This window comes from Poecilia reticulata, chromosome 10 (assembly GCF_904066995.2).
Source record: "Poecilia reticulata chromosome 10, P_reticulata-male-v2, whole genome shotgun sequence".
In the NCBI taxonomy this organism is placed as follows: Eukaryota; Metazoa; Chordata; class Actinopteri; order Cyprinodontiformes; family Poeciliidae; genus Poecilia; species Poecilia reticulata.
Genome location: NC_088839.1, coordinates 13,345,197 through 13,358,777, shown reverse-complemented (window position 1 = coordinate 13,358,777; position 13,581 = coordinate 13,345,197). Strand labels below are relative to the sequence as shown.

The 13,581-nt window shown below is 39.5% G+C and overlaps 1 protein-coding gene across 4 annotated transcripts in view; it reads right to left on the bottom strand.

Annotated features, from left to right (window-relative positions):
• Nucleotides 1-9,307, bottom strand: part of nlgn3a (neuroligin 3a) — a 173,390-nt gene extending 164,083 nt beyond the window's left edge. For 2 of the 4 annotated variants that reach the window (XM_081612001.1, XM_081612002.1), the window contains exon 1: nt 8,702-9,306. The gene's annotated coding sequence lies outside the window, so the exon portion shown is untranslated. Of the gene's footprint in view, nt 1-8,701 lie in introns of all 4 variants that reach the window. The other 2 variants (XM_081612000.1, XM_081612003.1) reach the window with 2 other exon arrangements.
• Nucleotides 9,308-13,581: the final 4,274 nt, after the last annotated feature.

Genomic DNA, 13,581 nt, shown 5'->3' with positions numbered 1-13,581 from the left:
TTGATTCGGCACAATTTTCCCCTTTTTTCTTATGGCCTCAGAGTAATAACTCCTTGTGGAATAACCACAATTTTCTCTGAATAAGGCAATTTTTGTATTTCTTTATCTGCTCCTCGTTTAACTGATGCCAAATATAACATCGTTATTCATACACTTCCACCTCCTCCTCCCTTGAGGGGAATTATAAATCAATATCTAACAAATTGCAATACATTAAGCACTCCAGAACACCAAAATAAAAAAAAATAAAAAATCTATAAAGGAAACAGTTTTCCTTATTTTTATAGTCGTTAAAAATGCTTATTACAGAAAGCATCCAAACACAAAAAAATGATTCCACTAGTCTCGCGAAACAAACGTAGGTACAGGGCTTGGAATGAAACACAAGGGAAACAGAATTTGGATAAACTCTGCAGTAGAAATACGAAATGTTACAGTTTCTTTTTCTGAAAAAGGACGTGATCGACGAACGAGCCTATTCCCTAACAAACTAAGAGTTTCCCCAACCCTTTACAGGGACATTTACTATAAAAGTACAGTGACAGAAAGAGACTGTATTGATCGCTGCAGCTTGCAGTCTGCATGTGTGGAAATGACCCACTGAGCCAAGACTTGGATCTTCCTCGGACGGCCACACTCAGCGGTCTGAAGAAAATGTTGGTCTTTTAAAACGGTGATTAAAGCAAAGAGCTAAAATTTTAAGGAAGGAAGGAGAAATGTATACACCCTCACCGACAAGATCTTCAGCAGACGGGGGATGAATTTATGGAAGGCTTGTTGATGAATAAGCTGCGTCAGATATCAGAGAAATGAACTGATTTAATTAGAACGTTAATGTATCTTTCTGAAACCTTGTTTGCTCTTTATTGGAAAAGAGGGTGTCCTTCGGAAACTACCGCATGGACAAAAATACCAGTGGCTGATTAAAGCAGTAGACCTCAGGGAATGTCAGAGTGACATGTGGAAATCAGTGTGGGATAAAATCACACTTATGAGAAACACAAATCTACTTACTAAGATGGAATTTTTACTCCACAATCTGATCAACTTTCTGTTCAAAATGTTATTTCTAAATGACTGGGAGAAAGTACAACTTTGTAAAGAAAAAAAATTAAACAAAGTGTAATGCAGTTTGCTGTGTTGTTATGACCATTTATTGTTGGTTATATCAAAAACAGGGTATTTTGCCACTGAACTGTTGACATTTTTTTAAATGAACCAAATGATAGAATAATATTTTAAGTGGAACAAATATGAGATGTGCTGGATTATAGAGTAAACTTTAACAGAAGGTAATATAGTTTTGTTGTTGAGTAAACGTGAAAAATAATCAAGATTTTAACACTGAACAAGTTTTTTTTTTTTTCTTCTTTCGTCTACCGTCTCTCTTTGTTGTTTTCCACACATTGCTGCCTGGAATTTCTGGGCGAACTATAAATTCTATAAATTGTTGTTAGCTTGACAAAAAACAAACAACCTATTTCTTTAAGCTCCATGTCATTCCTCCTACGTCGTATTGCATTTTGTCAGGAACCTTTTGCTCTTGCCAATCAAAACAGAGGTAAACAGAACATTATTTTATAAATGTAGCAGAGTATCGTGGTAAATCCCATGTATTTTCAACCAAATCACAATGATTCAATATGCTAAATGACCTCTACTTGTAGAGAACTTAACCAAATCCAGAGGAATCCGGAGCATTCACCCATTAACACACACGTAGTGATGTCATTAGCTACATTGTAGCTACAGCTGCCCTAGGGCAGGCTGGCAGAAGGCGACGCCGCCGTGCCACCAGTGCCACCAGGTCCTCTGACCACCACCAGCAAGCGAGTGAAGTGTCTTGCCCAAGGACACGATGACTGAGACGCACAGAGTGGGGGGTTCAAGCTGGCAACCCACTGGTGACAGGTTAAACTCCTACGTCCATCGCCCCTAAATATGTTTAAACCAAACTAAACCTTAAGCACCGGTGAAACACAAAGGTGAATGAAAGCAACCTACCAACCCATGTGGACTTTATTGTCTGTACACAATTCAGTGCCTCACAATTGCACCACTGATGCTTTAAGGCACTTTGAATAAATCTAAAACAAACCAGCAGCATTTAACGCCCGGGTCCTGGTTGCCTTAAGTCTCTCGTAAGCGCACAGTCAGAGCAACACCAAAGTGCAGCCGTTTCTTTAAGTAAAGCAGGGCAAACATAAACAAACATGCACACATTGCCTTACTGGATTGATTCTTGCACCAGAGGAAATGGTCTTTTCTTTGTTCTGAGGATGACATGAATGAATGAGCTCGGCTTTATCACAAACTCAGCATATGTAAGCCCGAAGTGCGGCGTTGCCTCAGAGAGTCTGTAGTTTCGTGAACTGCCTTCCTCCCAGTGCCCGCATGAATTATTTTCAGGACATTTTTTCTTTTCTAAAGTGGCGCTATCAAAAGTAGCCCCTCACTGCGGCTGCGTGTCTGGCTAAGTCTCCGATTTGAACCCAGCGTGCTCCGGCTGTGTGTTATTGAGTGTAAATAGCCTAATTAATAAATAATTAATAAGTGGATAACTTCTGGCAGACACTGAGCGGAGACATACTGTGTGACATCTGCTTTGTAGTTAGAAAGGCGATGTCCAAAAGAATCTTGTTTACTAAGCAGACATTGGTCTTTGGCAGACAAACCTGTTAGTCAGGGGAGATGTTTTTGGGCCACGAACAATGTAATATCGCTGTTAAATATGTTATGTGCAGCAGGCTTGAGGCATTTCTTTGTGCCTGAGGCCAAAATCACTTTGTTAGTCACACAAAGATCCCTCCATCTTTTCAACAGTTTAAACAATTATGACCGATACATTATTAACAACGGCACCAGAGAGGAGCTCCTCTGTGTTTTTCGAGAATTTTTGTCACAATAGGTGCGATTCGATGGTGACAGAGGCACATCCTCACGAGCAAATACGAGGAGACAAGTTGATCCTCCTGCATTAGTCACGGCACAGACACGTCTTTTGCGAGGGACAAGTCAGGTGCTCAAGCTTGAGCGTGCTTTGAGTTTAATTTAATTTTCACTTGCAACTCTGACTTTTAATCATTATAAATCTGTATGACCAAAGTATATTTAAAAAATGGGTAACACTTTATTTGAAGGGAAGTGAATAAGACTGTCATGACACCGTCATAAACATGACATAACTCCTGTCATGAACATCAATAAGCCTTCATGAATATTTATGACTGTTGTCATGAAGCGTCATTCGGTAAATTATGACACTTTTAATACAAAGTTGACATTATTCAAAATGTCTTATGACAATTTGACATTAACCAAGAAATTATTACTCTTTAAACTTGACCTTTAATAACATAAAGTTACCTAATTTCTAAAGTGCAATCAGTAATACTTTTATGACAAATTTATATCAGTAACCCATCCATCCATCCATCCATCCATCCATCCATTTTCTTCCGCTTATCAGGGGTCGGGTCGCGGGGGCAGCAGCTTCAGAAGGGAGGGCCAGACTTCCCTCTCCCCAGCCACTTCTTCCAGCTCCTCCGGAGGAATCCCAAGGCGTTCCCAGGCCAGCCGAGAGACATAGTCCCTCCAGCGTGTCCTGGGTCTTTATATCAGTAATGATTTCTTGGTTAATGTTAAGTTGTCATAACAAAGACATTTTGAATAATGTCAACTTTCTATTAAAAGTGTCAGAATTTACCAAATGACGCTTTATGACAACAGTCATAAATATTCATAAAGGCTTATTGATGTCCATGACAGGAGTTATGTCATGTTTATGACGGTGTCATGACAGTCTTATTCACCCCCCTTCAAATAAAGTGTTACCAAAAAATGCATGACACATTTATTGTCTGAGGCTTAATCTCAGACTGAAAAATGTAGAAAATGCATAACTTTAACTTGAGTAAATTTACTGAGAGGGCAAAAATCAGACGTTAAGAAATAACGTCAGTGGCACAAATATTGGTTGCTCAAAGAATCTACTGAAAATAAATTAAATTCAAGTATTTCAAATGTATTATTTTACTTTTTTTTTTTTAAAGCTGATCAGAGGGTTATGATTATTTTGTTCCCTTGAGATTACACCGAAGCTTAGATTTCTAGTCAAAGGCCACTGGGGTGGACAATGATCAAAATTTATTTTTCCACCACAAACACTCAGCCAGATGGTTAAAGAGGCCAGCAGAAACTATCTACATGCCTATGAAGAGCGACGCCATGAAAAATCATTCTCTTTTCTTCTATAGCAAAATCTAAATGTGTTGAATTTGCTAAACTCTACTATGGCTTTTGCTGGAACAGTGGAAATAATTTTTTATTCAGCGTTTTGACAAACAAACACTCCAGGTAGTATAAAAGAAACGAGAAACATCAAGAAAAGCAGTTCACACCCACTGGTAAAGATTTGAGGAGAATCTGTGACGCTGTGTGTCTGTTTTGCTTCCTAAAACCATATTAAGCTAAAAGAAAAAGTTATTGCAAACTCTTTATCAAAAAAACTAAATATTTTAAATGGAAATCTATTGATTTCTGTCAGAAATAAATCTCCAAAACATTTGGGCTAATCAACATATAAATGGTTCACCAGACACCAAATCAATCATTATTCCTGACTCTCTCAGTCCCCAGACCTCAGTCATATAGAAAAGCTGCAGAATGAGCCGAAGACAAAAGAGAACAGGATTATTCTGAATGATCGAAACAGATTGTGCAAAAACTGAGACCATTCTCTTTGTATGCTCCAACCTTCAGAAATTGCATAGATGACGAGGCCATATCAACTGACACTGATGATTTTATTTTTATAAAAACTTTTTCTCTTGACATTAATTAAGAAGGAATTTTTCTCCACTAGATCTGTAGAGGATTATGCTTCTTCAACAAAAGAATAATATGCTGTCAAGATTTTTACACATTTTTCCAGCGGTGCCAACAAATGCGTCCCTCTCTCCGAAGGCCCAATGCATTTGCTGCCAGGTTGTGAGAGTTCAACGATGGCAAATAGAGATAAAACCAGTTAAAGCTGAAAAGAGGACGGCAAAGAGGGAGGCTTGGGGGAAAAAAAAAAAGAAAGTGCTGTTTCCAGGGGAGTAATCTGCTGAAATGCTTGAAATCCCCGTATTGAACCAAACAATTCTGATTTTCACTATTACCAGAAATCTCACCAACTATGTCATCATGATTCACCTTAGATATGGGTGAGGTAACTCAATATCTCTGCAGCAATAACGGGAATCCAGATTTTGCTGCTTGTGTTTTGTGTTGTCAGAGGTCCTTCTTCCACAGTTATGGTGTGGCGACGTTGATAGATATCCAAGAGAATCGCCTCAGTTTTAATTGCCAAGTATGTGGAAGGCAGATTTGCTCTTCTTAATAAAGCTCTGGTTTCGCAGCCATTTAAAAGAACCCAATTTGATGTTTAAAAACTTTGTATGAGCAAAATTTAAATATATAGTTTTTTTACAGTGATACATGGGTCATTGTGCCGTTTGATATGAGATAAAAATATACATAACTTATTGAGTGTTACAGAGTGAATTATAATTTTTTAAGAAGCCTCACAATCACCTTTCGTTTCATAACTGTGACGGGCGGGGCTCCTTTGGTCTACAAAATGACTTTCCATTTTGTTCATAAATGGAAATATTTCAACAGACGTATTGTTATTTTCTGTAAGCGTGAGAAAAAACACTTGTTCTCATTCATCTACAGCTGACCGGGAGTGTGCAGCAATATGTTGGGGTGGGGCAACACTGTATTAAGACCTTATTGTGCGCCTCGGCTTAGACCTTGCCGCCAAGCATGTGCCCGACGTCAACTCAGATACCGAGATGAATTCCTCTCCAGCCTCACATGGGGCGATGATATGTTGAGTTGTACATCGTCTTCAAAAGAGAAGAGAGAAAAAAAAAACTAAAGGGAGAGAATAAGCTAGCTCGTTTCCGTCAAGGATGTCAAAGCAGTGCAAGTGTCATGTCCCCTGAGAGACACATTTTGCAAATGGGAAAACGACTAATTTTTCCAAACTTTCTTCTAAAAACTGAGCATCACTGCTGTTTTTCTTCTTCTGCCTTCAGCAGACGTGAGTTTGGCACCACTCCTTCGAATGGGAGAAGCGTTGCGTCTGTCTGTACGGTCACAATGATTTGGTCTGTATGCAAATCTCATGGGGAGTCCTGGTGGACCCTTTGGTGATGCACAGAAAAGAACTTTATCTGGGATTTAACGCACCGTAAACCACAGAAATGATATGAAGCACTGAGGAACTTTTCAAACCTTGATCCCTGTACCTGGCCAACGCTCACTCGCTGCTCCTTTACCTTCTTAAAGTTAATCATGAAAACAGTGCTATGACAACCTCTGCAGCTACAGGAATAGGTTGTGATTAGACATACTTTCAGAAGGTCAGAGAAAACCGTTTGGGAAATTATTCATCTCATGCTCCTGCTTCTTCAAGGCAACACATCGAGCACAATAAAGAATATTAGAAAACACAAATAATCTGTGCAGTCGCTCTCATATGTGCACCGGTGGTCCTCTGCAGGATGACACGAGCTTGCACACCTCGGCCTGTTTCTGGATTCGAGAGCAACGACGTGTGCATGCTGAAAGAGGGAGCAAAGGCAGAGAGACAACAAGGGGCCTCTCCGGCCAAAACCCAGCGAGTGGCGCTCGTTCATGTTAAGCCGAGCCAAGGTGTGCCCAGGTGTACTCCCTTCAGGTCAGGAAGAAGCCTTGCTGACCTTTGCAGCAGACAAAGAGTCTCGCGGAGCTTTCCATGAGCTGCCCAGAGACGCACATGGGTAAACAACAGACTCTGCGCCTCACTTTGAGATGAGTGTCTGTGTCTCCGGGAGGAGTGTGTTAACGCCTGTCTGCGATCACGCACTGACCACATCACGATGGCCCCGGCCTTTCCGGTGTAATCTGGCTACAGCAAATGAACACATTCAGCGAGCCGCGCTCCCTGTAATTACTCTCCCACAGCTCAGACCGAAAGCTCCGTTTTTCGTCGTAAATTAAGCGGCCCGTGATTGTTCCACAGCTCAAGTACATCCAAGAACAAGAAATAAATAAATAAAAATCACAAAAAGAGTGAAAAGTGGATATTAAAACAGCAGGGGAACTTGAAACAGCAGGGCTGGAATACAAATACAGAGGGGCAAAGAGAGAGAGAGAGAGAATTAACAAGCAGCTACAGCAGCAGCATGCATAATCCCTCACATGATATGGTGGAGCAGCATACAATATAAATGAACACATTTTGCTTGCAAACAACAAAAAAGAAGAGTCCTCATGCAAAATCCAGCACTGGCTTTTAAATATATGCAAGAGGAACCAGGAATTCCATATGTGTGTGTGTGTGTGTGTGTGTGTGTGTGTGTGTGTGTGTGTGTGTGTGTGTGTGTGTGTGTGTGTGTGTTATCATCCCCAATTAAGAGCCTCTTTCATCAAGAGAGTGCCGCGCAAGGCGAATAAAAGGCTGGATTATTTCCTAAATGCTCGGGCTTCAGGGACACTCTGCTTATTCAACTTATCACCATGACAACTCTTGTATGACATTTTTCACTTCCTCTTCTTCCCTCTTTGGAATTCAACTCTCAGACAGTTAATTATTCCTTTTTTTTGCCACCAACTACAATTGGACCACTTATTTCTGAGCGTGTGTCATGTCTCCAGGAATATCGCACTTTCAGGCACGCACACACACACACACACGCACATACACACACACACACGCACACACACACACACACACACCCACATATATGAGGCCTGCATTGATTAATAGACTCTTCTGCAGAGCAACTTGTGCAGCATTTTGAAGAATCTAAAAGATGAGAATAGAACAAGTTAAATGACCAGTTTAGTTGGCCAAACAAGAGATAAGTTCTGAAATATTACTGTATTTCAGGTCAAATATCACATGCATTTATTATAGAGCTCTAAGTGACTCTAAGTTGGGATGGATATTTACCATCCCCAAATAAGTAGATGTGAAAAACCTATTTGAGGGACACAAATATATATATATATATATATATATATATATATATATATATATATATATATATATATAATTGTGTCAAGACTGGAGATCTCCTTACTAGTGTTGTGGAAAAGTGAATGCTGGGAACCCAAACTGAATCCCAGAAACCTAAGTCATAATTTCATCCATTTGTTTCAAATTCCTCTAGTTTTTTTTCCTTCTTCTTCTTCTTCTTCTTCTTCTTCTTCTTCCAGCCAGAGCAGTGCCAGAAAGCTTGCGCGTCATCGCTCCATCACACGCACAAGATGTCTTTATGCCTAAGTAACAAGTGCCCTGCACATTTATACCACAGAACATTAAATTTACCGCATCGACGCTGACAGCGAGCTGTGAATCGTCGGAAGCAACAAACGCACATCTGGGCAAAAACATGCATCAGCATCCTAATTCTTGTTTAGAATATATATATATATATATTAAAAAGTCTATTAAAAAAATAAAAAATAAATCCCAACGGTGTGAATGCTCTGGCTGCAGGGCAGGTTCTACGTAGCGTTACGATATACAACTCTTCTGTCTCATAGAGGGGAAAAAATAGAAAGTCGTACATCTAAATGCGACCGCCGCCAGTTCCCCTGCATCCTCCTGAACCGCTCGGCTCAGCACACACAGACAGCCCCAAGTATCTTTAAAATGACTCACCTGCTTTGCCGAGGTGAAAATCTCCCCATGTCTTTCTTAGAGAAGAGAGAGAAAAAAAAAACAAAAAACCCCGGGACTATGTTTGACCGTCTCGGGATCTTCACTTGCAGTTGTGGTCAGTGTACTCCAAATATCCTTGTATTCTGCACAAAGCTTATGTTTTTAGTGAATAACCTTCCTGCGAAGCGATCATTGTCCTCTCTCTGCTCTCACGCTAACGGATTCCCACGCCATTAAGGCAATGTTCTTATTTTTATCTTTGTATTATTATTTTTTTTTCGTTGTTGTTTTACTCCAGCGGGAAGCTCCCCTTCAAGTCCTGGTGCGTTTTGACGCTTTCGCCTCGACTCTTTCTCGGGCTCAACGCGGAGCACCGCGGGATCGCGCCGCGCATTCCCGAGCGGGACGTGTGCGGGAGCGCCAACTGGAGACGGAGAAAGAAAGAGAGTTACTAGGTAACCAAGGGCACTCGCGTCATACATGAAAAGGAGCGGACGATTTATGCCACCCAGCTATCCTCTACCCATCTGCTTCCGTCTCCTTTGACGACTCGTCAAATACAACCTTGTTTTATCACGCCAAAAGGGGGGGTCACTCTTTAGTGTCTCCCGCGAATGACCCAATCCTCAGCGGAAGCAAAGTTTAAAATGGAGATTAAATTCTGATGGGGTATTTACAAAGATGACAGTTATGGTCGGGAAGGAGGCTTGTTTTTTTTTTTGTTTTTTTATTGGGCTACGGAAAATTAATGAACAGGGAGAGAGTGCTGCTTGCTGAGCGGGCGACTCGGAATCCTAATAAGTGTGACGATAAATGTTGTGCCTCGTCTTACCTCCCTGTAATAAACAACGGTTAAGAGATGGCGACAAAGTTTCCAAACCGAAATACAGCGCCTGTCAAAGGTCTTAACACCCTTACAAGTTTCTCACATTTTTATCACATCAGAACCAGAAACCTCGGCGTTTTATTTTGATTATGTGACGGTCAAAAGTGTGATGTGTGTGTTAGTGTATTCAGCCCGGTTTACACCGTTACCCCTACAAATCATCCAAGGCAACCAGCTGTCTTCAGAAGTCACCTAATTAGTAGATGGAGTTTCCTGTGTTTACTTCTATTTCAGTGTAAATTCAGCTTTTCTGTCGAGGCTTCAGAGGTTTGTGAGAAAACAAACACCAGGCACGTGCAGATGGGGTGGGCTGGGGGGGGGGCTTGAGCACCTGCCCTTTTTGCTCCTTGCCCCCAAGTGCCCTTTTGGTCAATTTGTATTTATTTTTATTTTTTTATTTTTTTGTATTGTTTTCTTAGCCCTCTTGTGACACATAACATGTATTAAAATTATTATTATTATTATTTTATTATTATTATTTTTTTTGTACAACATAATAAGCCCTCTGGTCACCTTGTTACCTTTGACCTTTTGCCCGTGACGCATGACGCAATTTCCTCTCGCGCAGTGCGAAAGCGGCTAACTGGAGCTCAACGTAGCGAACGTTCTAGATTACAGAACAGTTTTTGGTGAATAAAAAAAAAACATTTTTGGTGAATAAAGTGGAGTAGACTTGCTACTTGTCAGATGACGGAAAACGTTGAAGTATCGTTTCTGCTTCAGCTCGGAGTCGCGGTTTAAACAGAGAGATAATGAAATACCACAGACACTGACAGGCCTCTGCGTCTGCCTTTCTCTGAAGAACTACTGAGGGGAGGAGACAGCCAGGTGAGGAGAAACTGTTCTTATCTATCGATTCAGTATTTTTATCATACAGACATTAGGCTGTTGTTGTTGTGCTATAAGCTAGCTGCTAGCTAACGATTTTGCTAGCAAAGCTAGATAACTAAAAGCTTCTTCCCTGTATCGTTAATGATATCAGTCATTCTTTAGTATTTATTATGCAATAGGCGCACATCGGCCGTCCAAAATCGATCATCTCCATAATGGATATATGTCCGATCTTCTAATTTCCTTTGCTGCATAATGTACATTTAATTTATTCTGGCGTTAGGTAAATGTATCTTGAAGGAAAATAACACTTAAATAAAAGACCAACAAGGATATTCATTTATAATTAAAAATAACTCGCCCTGAATTACCAAGATAGATATAATGAATGTAATAAAAGTGACATTAATGAAGGGGAAAAAAACTCAACCCAGACTTTACGTTTAGGGTCTGGTTCGCAGAGTATGAAGTAAATTTTTTTTCTCCCAATTATTCAATGGGGGGAAAAAACTAACCTCAGTTAAGTAAAATAAAATTGTAACTAAAACCTTTGGAATTGTAATTATTTCTTTTTTAAAAAATCGTTTTGTTTAAAAAACTTTTTAATTAAATAAGTAATTTTTGTCTTGTGAACATAAAAAGTTATTTGCCAAACAAACTTTTATTTGCACACATCAGAAATCTTTTATTGCGATTTTGGGACCTGCCCACAACATCATGTGAGAATCACAAGCAAAACTTTGAGTCACAAACAAAACCTTAGAATATTAAGAAAAGATTTCTGACATTCACAAATAAGTTTGTTTTGCAAAAAAAATCACTTCATGAGACAAATGTGTGATTTAAATGTTTAAAAAAGTTTTTTAAGCAAAACTCATAGGCTTTTCTCATGGTGACATTAACAATTCCATTTTTGCTTTTGTTTTCTTTTTTCTGCAGTTCCACGTTAAAGTTTGATGCAGCTCTGCTTTCCTTCATCTCCACTGCAGCAAACAGGCAGCTCTTTTTTATAGATTACAGTCACTAAAAGGTTGCATTGTGCCCTTGTCTATATTTTTAATAGTGTAATTCTGTAAAGACAAAATATGTCTGGTGGTCCAGCTCTGATTTATATATCTTGCTAAATTGCGGGTTTGAATATTGCAATACTTTCCTATAACAAAATAGACCTGCAGAAAGAAATTACTAATAAAATATCTTACATATGCATAGTGTTATGCTCTATATAGAGATGTTCCTTAGCTTTGATTGTATATCTCACAATTTTGTAATTTATCATTGTTTATTAAACTTTGAAGGCTTTGTAATATTCTGTCCTAAAATACGGTTGGATGTGCCCTTTTTTTTTTTGAGCACCTGCCCCTTTAGTGGTCTCTGCACGGCCCTGACAAACACCATCATGAAAACTAAGGGACACGCTGGACAGCGCAGGAATAAAGTTGTGGTGAAAAGGTATCTAGAGTTTGGCCATAAAACAACCGTGCAGCCTTGGGACAGCAGCACTAATGTTCAGTTCATTAAATGAAAATGCCATCCTGAGCAGTGAGCCATTTAGCTCAATTAAAAAACACCACTGATTGTGAGCTATAGGTTTGCTGTGTTTGTTGAGTTTTTATATCCTGTTCTTGTAAGTGTTTTGGTTTTCATCCAAATATCATCATGACATCATGTCATTGCTTGTTTAGTCCTTAGTTTGTTTTGATAAAATTTTACAATTTATTATGTAAAATTGACTCTTTTGGAATTCAAATAAAACCATATAATGTTTTTCCCTCATCAGAAACATACATGGACTTCTGCTTTGATTCTTTAACCTATGTTTAAGAAATCCTTAAAATTCCTGTGGCAGGTATTTGGGGGTTGGGGGAGGGGCGTGATTGCTCCCTCAAGGCGCCTCTTATTCCTCCTCGGAGCTGCAGTCTCCAGCTGACCTTTCACCTCAAACCCCGCACATTGCCAGGGTCTTCCCCACTCAGCTCCTCCAGACTAGCGGCAGCGGCAATTAGCAAACACCTGGTGGAACTGCAGATCTGCTGAGCTTATACAAGCTACTTCTCAGTTGTAAATGGCATAATGGACGAGCATTGTTGTGATGACATGCTGAAGGCAGAGAGACAGAAAGCGCAGGAGTTTCTTAAAGAGACAAGAGGCCAATTGAAGTCAAATTTCTTTAATGTAATGTTCGATATTTACTGCATTTTTATAACATCTGAAGGCAACAGAGTTACTTGATTGTGCTATAAAATGGCGCAATTTACCTGGAAAAATACTGCCTGTTTAATTTATTGTAATTATTTATGTGCTTTAATCTATTTGATGCACAAAAAATTAGCTCAGGCATGAGTTTTAGTCTGTCTTATTAAAATGCTGAAATAACACAAACAATTTATTTTTTTTCATGTACTTAGCCTATTAAGCTTCAGTCTATTTATCAGGATGCTATTTTACACAAAATGCTGATCCTTAAGTGCAGTTTTGAATAGCCTGAATATAAACAGAGCACCCTTTTAAGCTAATAAAACCATTAAAATATACATGTCACCAGGCCTCTTGTAAATGGAGTCAAACAGAGAAAGATTTAGTATTTACAGCAAGCTTTTTCAAATATTTTATTCTTTGTTCCACTCACTTAAAGCCAATTTAGTGTTCTGGTACAAAAAAAAAAACATTCATACAACAGGTTATGCCACGACTGTGTGGAGAGATCCTGTAATTATAGAACAGCAAGGGGTGGATGCCACAGAGGTTCTTTTTTCCTTTTGACATTCAAATCAAACAGCAATCATACATATAAAAGAGGCAGAAAAACTGATGTCGGCCATGCTGTTGTTAGACAAGACGCTGGGGGGAAAAAACCACAAAAAAAACACACACATGAGTAACAGAAAACGGTAGCAGTGAAAGGGGCATCTGTGGTGGTCTTACTCTTACTGAGCTGCACCACTGCGACATGAAGTGCGTACTAAGCTTTACAAGTCCAGTCATCACAAGGGCAAGGATGTTTTTTTCCCCGCACTCTCTTAAGGGATATCAACCCAGCGACAAACAGAAGAATTTATTCTTCTGAGGCAACTGGAGGAGCTACTTCAAAAACTGAGAGTATTCTTATGTCGAAGGAGTCAGTAAGAGGATCACAATCACAAAAAAAATGTCACAACTTGCC